The sequence below is a fragment of the Hordeum vulgare genome, chromosome 3H (assembly GCF_904849725.1).
Source record: "Hordeum vulgare subsp. vulgare chromosome 3H, MorexV3_pseudomolecules_assembly, whole genome shotgun sequence".
NCBI classification, from domain to species: domain Eukaryota; kingdom Viridiplantae; phylum Streptophyta; class Magnoliopsida; order Poales; family Poaceae; genus Hordeum; species Hordeum vulgare.
The window spans coordinates 9,163,443-9,179,476 of NC_058520.1; positions in this window are offsets into that span (position 1 = coordinate 9,163,443).

The window sequence follows — 16,034 nt, forward strand, 5'->3', positions numbered from 1 at the left end:
AAACGAGTTATACCCTCCAATGGGCTAGTTGGCCGCAGCTTATCATCCTCTGTCGCCTTCTTCTCGGCTTCGACCTTCTCGCGGGTGAGACGGTCGGCTTCGGTTGGTGAAGACATGGAAACGACGAAGGCGGCGCAGACGTAGATGAAGCAGGTAGATGAAGGCGAGCAGTTACGTGATCGCTCCCCAAAAATCTAATCGCCCCTCTCCCGTACAGGATCCAGAGAGGCGGGGTTTCGGAGGCCCCATCTCCTGTCGACCGTGTACCCGATGAACGGGACAGATTCGCCGGTGGCAGCAGTAGTAAAAGGAATGAGCGCATGAGGCAGAGGCGATCTGATCTTGTGACGGCTAGGATTGGCGTTAGTCCTTCTTATATAGGTGTGGTCGGGTCGATAAAGCGCGTAGGTATGAGCTCATCTCGGCTCATTCCCGCAACCCGCGGTGCGGCGGGGCGAAGCGTGGCGTGGCGGGAGGCAGAGGAGGAGTGCGTGAGGGTCTCTTCTCTTCTCATGCTCCAATAACATGTAGAAGAGAGACCCTTATAAAGGGGTCCAGCTCCTTTCCACTAGCAAGGTGGGACTAAACTTCCCACCACCCTTGTCATGCCACCACCTACATGGGCCCTTGGAGATTTCTGAAATTTTCTCATGGGCCTTAGGTCCATCACAGATTACAACATCCATTGCATGTGATCGGTAGAGAAGATGCAAAGTACAAAGTCTTAACAATACATTTTCCTTAATAATCTTCTTTCGTTTCCAGAAAAAAATGCATCTTCCTTTCTTTCCATTACACATTTTGTTCCTTTTGTTGTCCTTAAAATGGGGAATGGAGGCGTTGTAACCCCCCCCCCTCGGCGGCGGCCTCCCTGGATGGCGCGAGGGAAAGCCTCGCTGCCGCCGTAAGGCCTCCCCTCCTCCCGCTCCCGCATCGCCACCATCGGAGGGCGGGCCGGCGAAGCCGCGCCGGGTACCATGATGGTGACGGCGGGGAAAATCCACCTCCCCTCGCACGAGGCGCACCATGCCTCTGTTCGCCTCCCCAAGATCCAGATGCCCCCCACCCCCTTACAGCTGTTGACCCTGCAAGTCCAGCGGGCCATGGCGGCACTGGATGCTCCTCCCCTACACCCCCCCCCCCACCTCGACCCCAACGGCGCAGCCCAACCCAGCCTTGCGGTTGGCATGCGGATGTTGTCGTGTTGCATCCAGTTGTGGGCGGGCCCATGTGGCTGGTACTCGTCTCCAGCGGTGCTCCTTCCTCCCTCGTGTTGCGGTGACGAATCCCTATGGTGGATTGTTCAGGTTATGCTGGTTGTCCCCACAGTGGCGGTTTCCTTTGGCGGCACGTCGGCTTGGCGGCATGGTGGGCGAGTGGCACCCTGCAGTGGGTTTGCTACCGCTGCTCTGGCCCCTCTGGACTCGGACCTACGTTCTCCGGTGTCCGTGGCTTGACGACGTCTCTATCGGCGTGGTTGCAGCCCCAGCAATGTAGTGGTTGCATCTCTTCCAGCTTACTCTATTCGTTGGTGCTCTCGGATACGAGTCTTGCGGCTTGGATCCGTGTTCCTCCGACTCCTAGCTTGCCAGTGTCGCCGGTTGCCGATGATTCCCCCGCATCGGTTTTTCTCTCCTCATCTCCTCCCCAATCTTGTGTACCTACATGCCTCGCCTTGAGCCATATCCAATGCTCGTGTGTCCGATGGCACCCAGTGCCACCCTCCGGTGGCAGGTGCAGCCCCACCAACCCCCTTCTCAATGCGGCATTTTAGACCGGTGGTTGTTTCCTCATCCTAGAGTTCTGATTCAGTGGCTATGGGATTGTTCAGACTCAGGCCCACTAACTCTCCTCTCACTGCATGTTGGGCCTATTGGGCCCGCGAGCCTGCATCCTGGTCCACCTCTCGGGTAGGGTTTCTAGTCGTATGCACGCCGTGATGGCCTAATAGGCGGCATTTTTTTATTTTAATAATTTTTAGTCCTAGTTTATATTTTAATTATTTGCTATTAAATATATTTTTTTTCTCTTCTATTTTAGTTTTCTATTGAGTTGATCTTTTTTTGTTTCTTTTTAGTTAATGTTTTACTTGATTCTTTCCAACAAATAAGCACTTTGATAATTTTAGTTAATTATTTTTAATTCATTCATTTTAGTTAATATTTTAGTTGATTCTTTTTAGTTGACTCTTTTTTTGTTTTCTATTAAGTATTTTTACAAAGAAAAAACTTTATGAAATTTCTGACTTCATTTGATATTTTTCGTGAATTTACTTATTATTATTTTTTAGCTAGTTGACCCTGAAAATGAAAAGCACTACAAATGAACTCTAAAAATGTTGAAAGTTGGCATGGTATCATCATTTTCACCCACATAGCATGTGCTAGAAAGTTGAGAGGGTTACGGCAAAAACTGGATGCACTTCGTGTACAAAACGGACAATCTCTCTCGAAGTATCAGGGTTTCGAACGAGAACCCATCTGTTACAAAGGGATTTCATTTTTTGTACTTATTTGAACTCCATACATTTTGTGTGTTCAAAAAGCACCATTCAAAGGCACATCACAAAATTTCAACAATTTCTCACTTCATTTGGTATTTTTCGTGCATTTAATTATCTTTTTGAGCTAGTTGACCCTAAAATTGAGAAGCAGTACAAATGAAATCTGAAAATGTTGAAAGTTGGCATGGTATCATCATTTCACCCACAGAGCATGTGCTAAAAAGTTGAGAGGGTTACGACAAAAACTGGATGCACTTCGTGTACAAAAAGGACAATCTCTCTCGAAGTATCACGGTTGCGAACGAGAACTCATCTGTTACAAAGGGATTTCATTTTTTTGAACTTATTTCAACTCCATACTTTTTGTGTGTTCGAAATGCACCATTCAAAGGCACATCACAAATTTTCAACAATTTCCGACTTCATTCGGTATTTTTCGTGCATTTACTTTTTTTAGCTAATTGATCCTGAAATCTATAGCCAACGCTATTCTTAGCGTAGCCCAAATTAACGTATTCCACAGCCTTTGGTCCAAGCTTACGCTTTTTAGGGATCGGCACATTGACTTTCACCAACCAGCCCCAAGTACGGAAGTATGAGAGTGTCGTTCTTCCCTTCGACCACTCCTCATAGGATGTGACATCATTATCTTTTGTAGGAACCTTATTCAAGACATGACATGGAGTTAATATAGCCTCCCCACCATGTCTTGGATAAACCCGATGTATCTAACATGGCGTTAACCAAATAAGTTAGAGTACGTTTTTTCCGTTCGGCAACCCCGTTTGAATGGGATGAATAGGGAGACGTCCTCTCATGAATAATGTCGTGTTTCGCACAAAAAGAATCAAATTCATTTGAGAAGTACTCTCTGCCACGATCAGACCGGACTCGTTTAATTTTCTTTTCAGGTTTATTTTCACCTTCTGCCTTATATATTTTAAAGTAGTGTATAGCCTCATCTTTAGTATTTAACACATACACATAGCAATATCTAATGGAATCATCTATCAATGTCATGAAATATTTCTTTCCACCTTTAGTCAACACACCATTCATCTCACAAAGATCAGAATGTATGAGTTGTAATGGCGCCAAGTGTCTCTCCTCTGCAGCCTTGTGAGGCTTGCAAGGTTGCTTTGCTTGCACACACGAATGGCACTTAGAACCTTTGGCTAAAGTGAAACTCGGGATTAAATTTAGTTTTTCTAGCCGTGACATAACACCGACACTTATGTGACAAAGACGTGGATGACAAACTTCAGATTCATTAACACTCGAATGAATATTGTTCACGACTTTATTACAAAAATCTGCAAGGGAAGGGCGGAACAGACCTCCGCATTCATAACCTTTACCAATAAAAGGTCCATATTTCGTAACAACTAGTTTATTAGACTCCAAGACCAACTTAAACCCTTCTCTACACATAAGGGAGCCACTAACGAGGTTCTTCTTGATGGTGGGGACATGTCACATGTTGCACGTTCTTCAGCTGCACGATCCTTCCTGAAGTAAACTTCAGATCGACCGTGCCAACACCAAGAAAACAAGCACTCACGCCATTCCCCATCAATACGGACCATCGGCATGTGACCTCGTAAGAAGTGAATAATGAGATGTCAGCACACACATGAATATTTGCACATGTGTCCATCCACCAATTGGTAGATTGACAAACTGAAAATACAATAAAAAAATTATCATACCCAGATGTACCACTTTATTGTTTCTCACAATCATATTGGCAGACTTGGAGTCATGCCTTGGCTTCTTGTACTTGTTTGGGCACTTACTGGCCCAATGTTCCTCAGAACCACAATTGAAGCAGTCATCTCCCTTCTTGTTCTTCTTGAAGGTCTTCTTACCTTCTTCTTAAAGTTAGTATTCTATTGGACAAAATTCTTCTCCTATGGCTTGTGGGAATTGAAGTTCCTCTGATATACCATATTGGCAACAAAAGGACCTTCGACCATTTTTCCGTGTGAGTCCTTTGCTCTCGAGTTCTGCTCAACACTCAGATGGTCGATGATATCCTCTATTGAGAATTCACGCCTCTCATGTTTCAGAGTGGTAGAAAAGTTCCTCCAGGAATTAGGGAGCTTAGCGATTATACACCCCGCGACAAATTTTCCCGGTAAATCGCACTTAAGAACCTCAAGTTCTTTAGCAATGCATATTATCTCATGAGCTTGTTCCAATATAGAAAGGTTCTCAACCATTTTGTAATCATGGAACTGATCCATAACATACATCTCGCTCCCAGCATCGGTGGCCCCGAATTTAGATTCGAGCGCCTCCCACAAGTCTTTGGAAACGTGCACATGTAAATATGCATCAACCAGCTTATCTGTGATCATACTTAAAACTGCTCCAAGAAAGTAGATGGTGGCCTCCTTGAATGCCTTCTCCTGTTCAGGATTGATCGTTTCCGTAGGAGTGACACCGGCTACCCAGAAAACATTCATAGTCGTGAGCCATAAGGTGGTTCTTGTCTGCCAACGATTGTAATAAGTACCGGTAAACTGATCCGGTTTCAGTGCAGCAGCAAAACCAGTACTCGAAATATTCCTACACATATTAGGTTTTTGGATTGTTGAGTAAATAGGCAATTTTCCAAATAGATTAATCCACGAAATAATCACTAACGTGGCATTGACTAGATTCATGACATACTGATTACGGAGCAGACTAGCAAGTACTACGCATATAGTAGAAACATCTACGCATGTAACTAGTACTGCTAGGACTAAAATAAATAGGAGCGGGATAAACGAGTTATACCCTCCAATGGGCTAGTTGGCCGCAGCAACAGCAGTGATGGCGTTATCATCCTCTGTCGCCTTCTTCTCGGCTTCGACCTTCTCGCGGGTGAGACGGTCGGCTTCGGTTGGTGAAGACATGGAAATGACGAAGGCGGCGCAGACGTAGATGAAGCAGGCAGATGAAGGCGAGCAGTTACGTGATCGCTCCCCAAAAATCTAATCGCCCCTCTCCCATACAGGATCCAGAGAGGCGGGGTTTCGGAGGCCCCATCTCCTGTCGACCGTGTACCCGATGAACGGGACAGATTCGCCGGTGGCAGCAGTAGTAAAAGGAATGAGCGCATGAGGCAGAGGCGATCTGATCTTGTGACGGCTAGGATGTTGGAAATATGCCCTAGAGGCAATAATAAATTAGTTATTATTATATTTCTTAGTTCATGATAATCGTTTATTATCCATGCTATAATTGTATTGATTGGAAACACAATACTTGTGTGGATACATAGACAAAACACTGTCCCTAGTAAGCCTCTAGTTGACTAGCTCGTTGATCAAAGATGGTCAAGGTTTCCTGTCCATAGGTAAGTGTTTTCACTTGATAACGGGATCACATCATTAGGAGAATCATGTGATGGACTAGACCCAAACTAATAGACGTAGCATGTTGATCGTGTCATTTTGTTGCTACTGTTTTCTGCGTGTCAAGTATTTGTTCCTATGACCATGAGATCATATAACTCACGGACACCGGAGGAATGCTTTGTGTGTATCAAACGTCACAACGTAACTGGGTGACTATAAAGATGCTCTACAGGTATCTCCGAAGGTGTTCGTTGAGTTAGTATGGATCGAGACTGGGATTTGTCACTCCGTGTGACGGAGAGGTATCTCGGTGCCCACTCAGTAATACAACATCACACACAAGCCTTGCAAGCAATGTGACTTAGTGTAAGTTGCGGGATCTTGTATTACGGAACGAGTAAAGAGACTTGCCGGTAAACGAGATTGAAATAGGTATGCGGATACTGGCGATCAAATCTCGGGCAAGTGACATACCGAAGGACAAAGGGAATGACATACGGGATTATATGAATCCTTGGCACTGAGGTTCAAACAATAAGATCTTCGTAGAATATGTAGGATCCAATATGGGCATCCAGGTCCCGCTATTGGATATTGACCGAGGAGTCTCTCGGGTCATGTCTACATAGTTCTCGAACCCGCAGGGTCTGCACACTTAAGGTTCGACGTTGTTTTGTGCGTATTTGAGTTATATGGTTGCTTACCGAATGTTGTTCGGAGTCACGGATGAGATCACGGACGTCACGAGGGTTTCCGGAATGGTCCGGAAACAAAGATTGATATATAGGATGACCTCATTTGATTACCGGAAGGTTTTCGGAGTTACCGTGAATGTACCGGGAATGACGAATGGGTTCCGGGTGTTCGCCGGGGGGGGCAACCCACCCCGGGGAAGCCCATAGGCCTTGGGGGTGGCGCACCAGCCCTTAGTGGGCTGGTGGGACAGCCCAAAAGAGCCCTATGCGCATTGGAAGAAAAATCAAAGAGAAAAGGAAAAAAAAAAGAAGGAGGTGGGAAAGGGAAGAAGGACTCCACCTTCCAAACCAAGTAGAATTCGGTTTGGGAGGGGGAGACCTTCCCCTTGGCTCGGCCGACCCCCTTGGGAGTCCTTGGACCCCAAGTCAAGTCTCCCCCCTCCTCCTCCTATATATAGTGGGGTTTTAGGGCTGATTTGAGACAACTTTTGCCACGGCAGCCCGACCACATATCTCCACGGTTTTACCTCTAGATCGCGTTTCTGCGGAGCTCGGGCGGAGCCCTGCTGAGACGAGATCATCACCAACCTCCGGAGCGCCATCACGCTGCCGGAGAACTCTTCTACCTCTCCGTCTCTCTTGCTGGATCAAGAAGGCCGAGATCATCGTCGAATTGTACGTGTGCTGAACGCGGAGGTGCCGTCCGTTCGGCACTAGATCGTGGGACTAATCGCGGGACGGTTCGCGGGGCGGATCGAGGGACGTGAGGACGTTCCACTACATCAACTGCGTTTACTAAACGCTTCTGCTGTATGGTCTACAAGGGTACGTAGATCACACATCCCCTCTCGTAGATGGACATCACCATGATAGGTCTTCGTGCGCGTAGGAAAATTTTTGTTTCCCATGCGACGTTCCCCTACATAGGATTGGCGTTAGCCCTGCTTATATAGGTGTGGTCGGGTCAGTAAAGCGCGTAGGTATGAGCTCATCTCGGCTCATTCCCGCAACCCGCAGCGCGGCGGGGCGAAGCGTGGCGTGGCGGGAGGCACAAGATGAGTGCGTGAGGGTCTCTTCTCTTCTCATGCTCCAATAACATGTAGAAGAGAGACCCTTATAAAGGGGTCCAACTCCTTTCCACTAGCAAGGTGGGACTAAACTTCCCACCACCCCTTGTCATGCCACCACCTACATGGGCCCTTGGAGATTTCTGAAATTTTCTCATGGGCCTTAGGCCCATCACAGATTACAACATCCATTGCATGTGATCGGTATAGAAGATGCAAAGTACAAAGTCTTAACAATACATTTTCCTTAATAATCTTCTTTCGTTTCCAGAAAAAAAATGCATCTTCCTTTCTTTCCATTACACATTTCGTTCCTTTTGTTGTCCTTAAAATGGGGAATGGAGGCGTTGTAACCCCCCCCCCCTCGGCGGCGGCCTCCCTGGATGGCGCGAGGGAAAGCCTCGCTGCCGCCGTAAGGCCTCCCCTCCTCCTTCTCCCGCATCGCCACCATCGGAGGGCGGGCCGGCGAAGCCGCGCCGGGTACCATGATGGTGACGGCGGGGAAAATCCACCTCCCCTCGCACGAGGCGCACCATGCCTCTGTTCGCCTCCCCAAGATCCAGATGCCCCCCACCCCCTTACAGCTGTTGACCCTGCAAGTCCAGTGGGCCATGGCGGCACTGGATGCTCCTCCCCTACACCCCCCCCACCTCGACCCCAACGGCGCAGCCCAACCCAGCCTTGCGGTTGGCATGCGGATGTTGTCGTGTTGCATCCAGTTGTGGGCGGGCCCATGTGGCTGGTACTCGTCTCCAGCGGTGCTCCTTCCTCCCTCGTGTTGCGGTGACGAATCCCTGTGGTGGATTGTTGAGGTTATGTTGGTTGTCCCCACAGTGGCGGTTTCCTTTGGCGGCACGTCGGCTTGGCGGCATGGTGGGCGAGTGGCACCCTGAAGTGGGTTTGCTACCGCTGCTCTGGCCCCTCTGGACTCGAACCTACGTTCTCCGATGTCCGTGGCTTGACGGCGTCTCTATCGGCGTGGTTGCAGCCCCAGCAATGTAGTGGTTGCATCTCTTCCAGCTTACTCTATTCGTTGGTGTTCTCGGATACGAGTCTTGCGGCTTGGATCCGTGTTCCTCCGACTCCTAGCTTGCCAGTGTCGCCGGTTGCCGATGATTCCCCCGCATCGGTTTTTCTCTACTCATCTCCTCCCCAATCTTGTGTACCTACATGCCTCGCCTTGAGCCAGATCCAATGCTCGTGTGTCCGATGGCGCCCAGTGCCACCCTCCGGTGGCAAGTGCAGCCCCACCAACCCCCTTCTCAATGCGGCATTTTAGACCGCTGGTTGTTTCCTCATCCTAGAGTTCTGATTCAGTGGCTATGGGATTGTTCAGACTCAGGCCCACTAACTCTCCTCTCACTGCATGTTGGGCCTATTGGGCCCGCGAGCCTGCATCCTGGCCCACCTCTCGGGTAGGGTTTCTAGTCGTATGCACGTCGTGATGGCCTAATAGGCGGCATTTTTTTATTTTAATAATTTTTAGTCCTAGTTTATATTTTAATTATTTGCTATTAAATATATTTTTTCTCTTCTATTTTAGTTTTCTATTGAGTTGATCTTTTTTTGTTTCTTTTTAGTTAATGTTTTACTTGATTCTTTCCAACAAATAAGCACTTTGATAATTTAGTTAATTATTTTTTAATTCATTCATTTTAGTTAATATTTTAGTTGACTCTTTTTTTGTTTTCTATTAAGTATTTTTACAAAGAAAAAACTTTATGAAATTTCTGACTTCATTTGATATTTTTCATGAATTTACTTATTATTTTTTTGAGCTAGTTGACCCTGAAAATGAAAAGCACTACAAATGAACTCTAAAAATGTTGAAAGTTGCCATGGTATCATCATTTTCACCCACATAGCATGTGCTAGAAAGTTGAGAGGGTTACGGCAAAAACTGGATGCACTTCGTGTACAAAACGGACAATCTCTCTCGAAGTATCAGGGTTTCGAACGAGAACCCATCTGTTACAAAGGGATTTCATTTTTTGTACTTATTTGAACTCCATACATTTTGTGTGTTCAAAAAGCACCATTCAAAGGCACATCACAAAATTTCAACAATTTCTCACTTCATTTGGTATTTTTCGTGCATTTAATTATCTTTTTGAGCTAGTTGACCCTAAAATTGAGAAGCAGTACAAATGAAATCTGAAAATGTTGAAAGTTGGCATGGTATCATCATTTCACCCACACAGCATGTGCTAAATAGTTGAGAGGGTTACGACAAAAACTGGATGCACTTCGTGTGCAAAAAGGACAATCTCTCTCGAAGTATCACGGTTGCGAACGAGAACTCATCTGTTACAAAGGGATTTCATTTTTTTAAACTTATTTCAACTCCATACTTTTTGTGTGTTCAAAATGCACCATTCAAAGGCACATCACAAATTTTCAACAATTTCCGACTTCATTCGGTATTTTTCGTGCATTTACTTTTTTTAGCTAATTGATCCTGAAATCTATAGCCAACGCTATTCTTAGCGTAGCCCAAATTAACGTATTCCACAACCTTTGGTCCAAGCTTACGCTTTTTAGGGATCGGCACATTGACTTTCACCAACCAGCCCCAAGTACGGAAGTATGAGAGCGTCGTTCTTCCCTTCGACCACTCCTCATAGGGTGTGACATCATTATCTTTTCTAGGAACCTTATTCAGGACATGACATGCAGTTAATATAGCCTCCCCCCACCATGTCTTGGATAAACCCGATGTATCTAACATGGCGTTAACCAAATAAGTTAGAGTACGTTTTTTCCGTTCGGCAACCCCGTTTGAATGGGATGAATAGGGAGACGTCCTCTCATGAATAATGTCGTGTTTCGCACAAAAAGAATCAAATTCATTTGAGAAGTACTCTCCGCCACGATCATACCGGACTCGTTTAATTTTCTTTTCAGGTTTATTTTCAACTTCTGCCTTATAGATTTTAAAGTAGTGTATAGCCTCATCTTTAGTATTTGACACATACACATAGCAATATCTAATGGAATCATCTATCAATGTCATGAAATATTTCTTTCCACCTTTAGTCAACACACCATTCTTCTCACAAAGATCAGAATGTATGAGTTCTAATGGCGCCAAGTGTCTCTCCTCTGCAGCCTTGTGAGGCTTGCAAGGTTGCTTTGATTGCACACAGGAATGGCACTTAGAACCTTTGGCTAAAGTGAAACTCGGGATTAAATTTAGGCTTTCTAGCCGTGACATAACACCGACACTTATGTGACAAAGACGTGGATGACAAACTTCAGATTCATTAACACTCGAATGAATATTGTTCACGACTTTATTACAAAAATCTGCAAGGGAAGGGTGGAACAGACCTCCGCATTCATAACCTTTACCAATAAAAGGTCCATATTTCGTAACAACTAGTTTATTAGACTCCAAGACCAACTTAAACCCTTCTCTACACATAAGGGAGCCACTAACGAGGTTCTTCTTGATGGTGGGGACATGTCACATGTTGCACGTTCTTCAGCTGCACGATCCTTCCTGAAGTAAACTTCAGATCGACCGTGCCAACACCAAGAAAACAAGCACTCACGCCATTCCCCATCAATACGGACCATCGGCATGTGACCTCGTAAGAAGTGAATAATGAGATGTCAGCACACACATGAATATTTGCACATGTGTCCATCCACCAATTGGTAGATTGACAAACTGAAAATACAATAAAAAAATTATCATACCCAGATGTACCACTTTATTGTTTCTCACAATCATATTGGCAGACTTGGAGTCATGCCTTGGCTTCTTGTACTTGTTTGGGCACTTACTGGCCCAATGTTCCTCAGAACCACAATTGAAGCAGTCATCTCCCTTCTTGTTCTTCTTGAAGGTCTTCTTACCTTCTTCTTAAAGTTAGTATTCTATTGGACAAAATTCTTCTCCTATGGCTTGTGGGAATTGAAGTTCCTCTGATATACCATATTGGCAACAAAAGGACCTTCGACCATTTTTCCGTGTGAGTCCTTTGCTCTCGAGTTCTGCTCAACACTCAGATGGTCGATGATATCCTCTATTGAGAATTCACGCCTCTCATGTTTCAGAGTGGTAGAAAAGTTCCTCCAGGAATTAGGGAGCTTAGCGATTATACACCCCGCGACAAATTTTCCCGGTAAATCGCACTTAAGAACCTCAAGTTCTTTAGAATGCATATTATCTCATGAGCTTGTTCCAATATAGAAAGGTTCTCAACCATTTTGTAATCATGGAACTGATCCATAACATACATCTCGCTCCCAGCATCGGTGGCCCCGAATTTAGATTCGAGCGCCTCCCACAAGTCTTTGGAAACGTGCACATGTAAATATGCATCAACCAGCTTATCTGTGATCATACTTAAAACTGCTCCAAGAAAGTAGATGGTGGCCTCCTTGAATGCCTTCTCCTGTTCAGGATTGATCGTTTCCGTAGGAGTGACACCGGCTACCCAGAAAACATTCATAGTCGTGAGCCATAAGGTGGTTCTTGTCTGCCAACGATTGTAATAAGTACCGGTAAACTGATCCGGTTTCAGTGCAGCAGCAAAACCAGTACTCGAAATATTCCTACACATATTAGGTTTTTGGATTGTTGAGTAAATAGGCAATTTTCCAAATAGATTAATCCACGAAATAATCACTAACGTGGCATTGACTAGATTCATGACATACTGATTACGGAGCAGACTAGCAAGTACTACGCATATAGTAGAAACATCTACGCATGTAACTAGTACTGCTAGGACTAAAATAAATAGGAGCGGGATAAACGAGTTATACCCTCCAATGGGCTAGTTGGCCGCAGCAACAGCAGTGATGGCGTTATCATCCTCTGTCGCCTTCTTCTCGGCTTCGACCTTCTCGCGGGTGAGACGGTCGGCTTCGGTTGTTGAAGACATGGAAATGACGAAGGCGGCGCAGACGTAGATGAAGCAGGCAGATGAAGGCGAGCAGTTACGTGATCGCTCCCCAAAAATCTAATCGCCCCTCTCCCGTACAGGATCCAGAGAGGCGGGGTTTCGGAGGCCTCATCTCCTGTCGACCGTGTACCCGATGAACGGGACAGATTCGCCGGTGGCAGCAGTAGTAAAAGGAATGAGCGCATGAGGCAAAGGCGATCTGATCTTGTGACGGCTAGGATTGGCGTTAGCCCTGCTTATATAGGTGTGGTAGGGTCGGTTAAAGCGCGTAGGTATGAGCTCATCTCGGCTCATTCCCGCAACCCGCGGCGCGGCGGGGCGAAGCGTGGCGTGGCGGGAGGCAGAGGAGGAGTGCGTGAGGGTCTCTTCTCTTCTCATGCTCCAATAACATGTAGAAGAGAGACCCTTATAAAGGGGTCCAACTCCTTTCCACTAGCAAGGTGGGACTAAACTTCCCACCACCCCTTGTCATGCCACCACCTACATGGGCCCTAGGAGATTTCTGAAATTTTCTCATGGGCCTTAGGCCCATCACAGATTACAACATCCATTGCATGTGATCGGTACAGAAGATGCAAAGTACAAAGTCTTAACAATACATTTTCCTTAATAATCTTCTTTCGTTTCCAGAAAAAAAATGCATCTTCCTTTCTTTCCATTACACATTTCGTTCCTTTTGTTGTCCTTAAAATGGGGAATGGAGGCGTTGTAACCCCCCCCCCCCCCTCGGCGGCGGCCTCCCTGGATGGCGCGAGGGAAAGCCTCGCTGCCGCCGTAAGGCCTCCCCTCCTCCCGCTCCCGCATCGCCACCGTCGGAGGGCGGGCCGGCGAAGCCGCGCCGGGTACCATGATGGTGACGGCGGGGAAAATCCACCTCCCCTCGCACGAGGCGCACCATGGCTCTGTTCGCCTCCCCAAGATCCAGATGCCCCCCACCCCCTTACAGCTGTTGACCCTGCAAGTCCAGCGGGCCATGGCGGCACTGGATGCTCCTCCCCTACACCCCCCCCCACCTCGACCCCAACGGCGCAGCCCAACCCAGCCTTGCGGTTGGCATGCGGATGTTGTCGTGTTGCATCCAGTTGTGGGCGGGCCCATGTGGCTGGTACTCGTCTCCAGCGGTGCTCCTTCCTCCCTCGTGTTGCGGTGACGAATCCCTGTGGTGGATATTTCAGGTTATGGTGGTTGTCCCCACAGTGGCGGTTTCCTTTGGCGGCACGTCGGCTTGGCGGCATGTTGGGCGAGTGGCACCCTGCAGTGGGTTTGCTACCGCTGCTCTGGCCCCTCTGGACTCGGACCTACGTTCTCCGGTGTCCGTGGCTTGACGGCGTCTCTATCGGCGTGGTTGCAGCCCCAGCAATGTAGTGGTTGCATCTCTTCCAGCTTACTCTATTCGTTGGTGTTCTCGGATACGAGTCTTGCGGCTTGGATCCGTGTTCCTCCGACTCCTAGCTTGCGAGTGTCGCCGGTTGCCGATGATTCCCCCGCATCGGTTTTTCTTTGCTCATCTCCTCCCCAATCTTGTGTACCTGCATGCCTCGCCTTGAGCCAGATCCAATGCTCATGTGTCCGATGGCGCCCAGTGCCACCCTCCGGTGGCAGGTGCAGCCCCACCAACCCCCTTCTCAATGCGGCATTTTAGACCGGTGGTTGTTTCCTCATCCTAGAGTTCTGATTCAGTGGCTATGGGATTGTTCAGACTCAGGCCAAGGAGAAATCTTTGCTCGGCTTGTCGGTGCTGGCAGCGGCGTCACTCATGAGTGTCGTTTTCCCTTCTTGAAGGCATTGCCTTAGCCTTCATCTGGCCGTTCTTCGAACTCAGGGGAAATCCTAGGTCTGGTTTTCTCCTTCATGAAGGTGCTATCTTGTTTGCTTGTGGTGTCTCCGATGATGACTCTGGCGATGTTAAATACACTCCTTGTTTGGTCTGCCTCTCTTGTTGGGTTTTGGTGTGTCTTGCTGTGTATTCCCTATTATGGTCTCAGCAAACACTACGTGTGGAGGAGTTACCATAGGCACCGTGTTGGTTCAATCTCTCTATAGGTAGTGTGGAAAACAATCAATTCAAGAGTTCTTGTTGATGGTCACATTCCTTACTCTCTTTTTCAACTAACTTAATTGTAGTACGCATTTCATTCAGCTAAGGATTTTTCGTATCACAGCTTTTGATCCACCAATACCCATATCCGCTATTAACAAGCAGTTGAATAGAGCTTCATGAGAGGGATTTGATGTAACAACCCCCTTTACTGCACACTCAATTATAAGGAGATTATTTCGGGTTAATGCAAAACGAAGTTCTTTTCTCATAAATTGCATCAAAATCTTGAAATCATGCAAGGGGGGGGGGGGGGGGGGGGGGGGTTTACGCAACTTTTTCCAGTGAGATCATTTATTCCCTTCTCTTTGGTGGATTGTGGCTTGGCATAAGCGCTCACCTGAGAAGAACAAAATATGTTATTACGTTCTCTGTTTAGGTACGAAGTAAGAAAAAATTTATGGGACATAAAAATACGTTGCATTGATGGTAAAATGGAGCGGGTGAAGAATAACTATTCCTCACCCAGGGTGACGAATAGTGCGACCCTATGTATAATTTTTTTTCTTACTTCATACCCAGAAAGAGAACGTAAAAAACTATAAAATCGCTATAAAAAACATACTGCGCTATGTAAAATTGTGAACGTAAAAACATAGCGCAAAATATACATAAAATATAATTTTTCTGGTCTTATGACCTATATTTTTGTTTTTATGCTAAATTTTACATAATAAATGAATATGCATATAACTATTTATACACAAAATTAAATTTATTATGAAGTAATCGTAAGATTACCTCGGATGAAGAATAACTCATTCTGCACCCTGAATGATGAATAGTGTGTGTGTGTGTGGTCCATCACAAAAGGTGAGGCACGTTTTGGCTCTTGGGAGCATATGCTTCCTAGTTAATTGTAAATTCAAAAAATATTTAAAAAAATTAAAAAAATATGTTTTTTGTGTGAATGTTCATTTTAGTCTAACAAGCATGCTTGATAATATTCATGCCAAAAGGGATAGTTGTACTTCGTCGGTGAAAAAACAAAAATAAGTTTAACATTTGGCGTTTGATTTTTTTTGCACAGCTTAGAATGCTCAAGATTTTTTTATTAAAAAATTGCAGGTAGCATTTGGGTGTGACAAAGAACGCGCCCATTTTTTTGATTTTTTTTATATTTGCACAAAACATTTTTGGTGGGTAGGAGCATATGCTCCTAAGAGCGGAATTGGATTTCCCATCACAAAATGTCTTCCTTCCTCAAGTAACAAACAGTAGTAAGTCAGCAGGCTCTAGCTTTAATTGGAAGCATGTGGTCATGGACTGCCGTGGACCATGATATGTTGGAGTGAAACAAACAAACCAGGTGTTTCCTATATGAGTTGTGTGAAAGAGTTGATCCATCTACTGCCCTGCAAGTCCTCGCCCTCGCCTCCACCGAGTAGCACAGCTGCCACCGACGCCA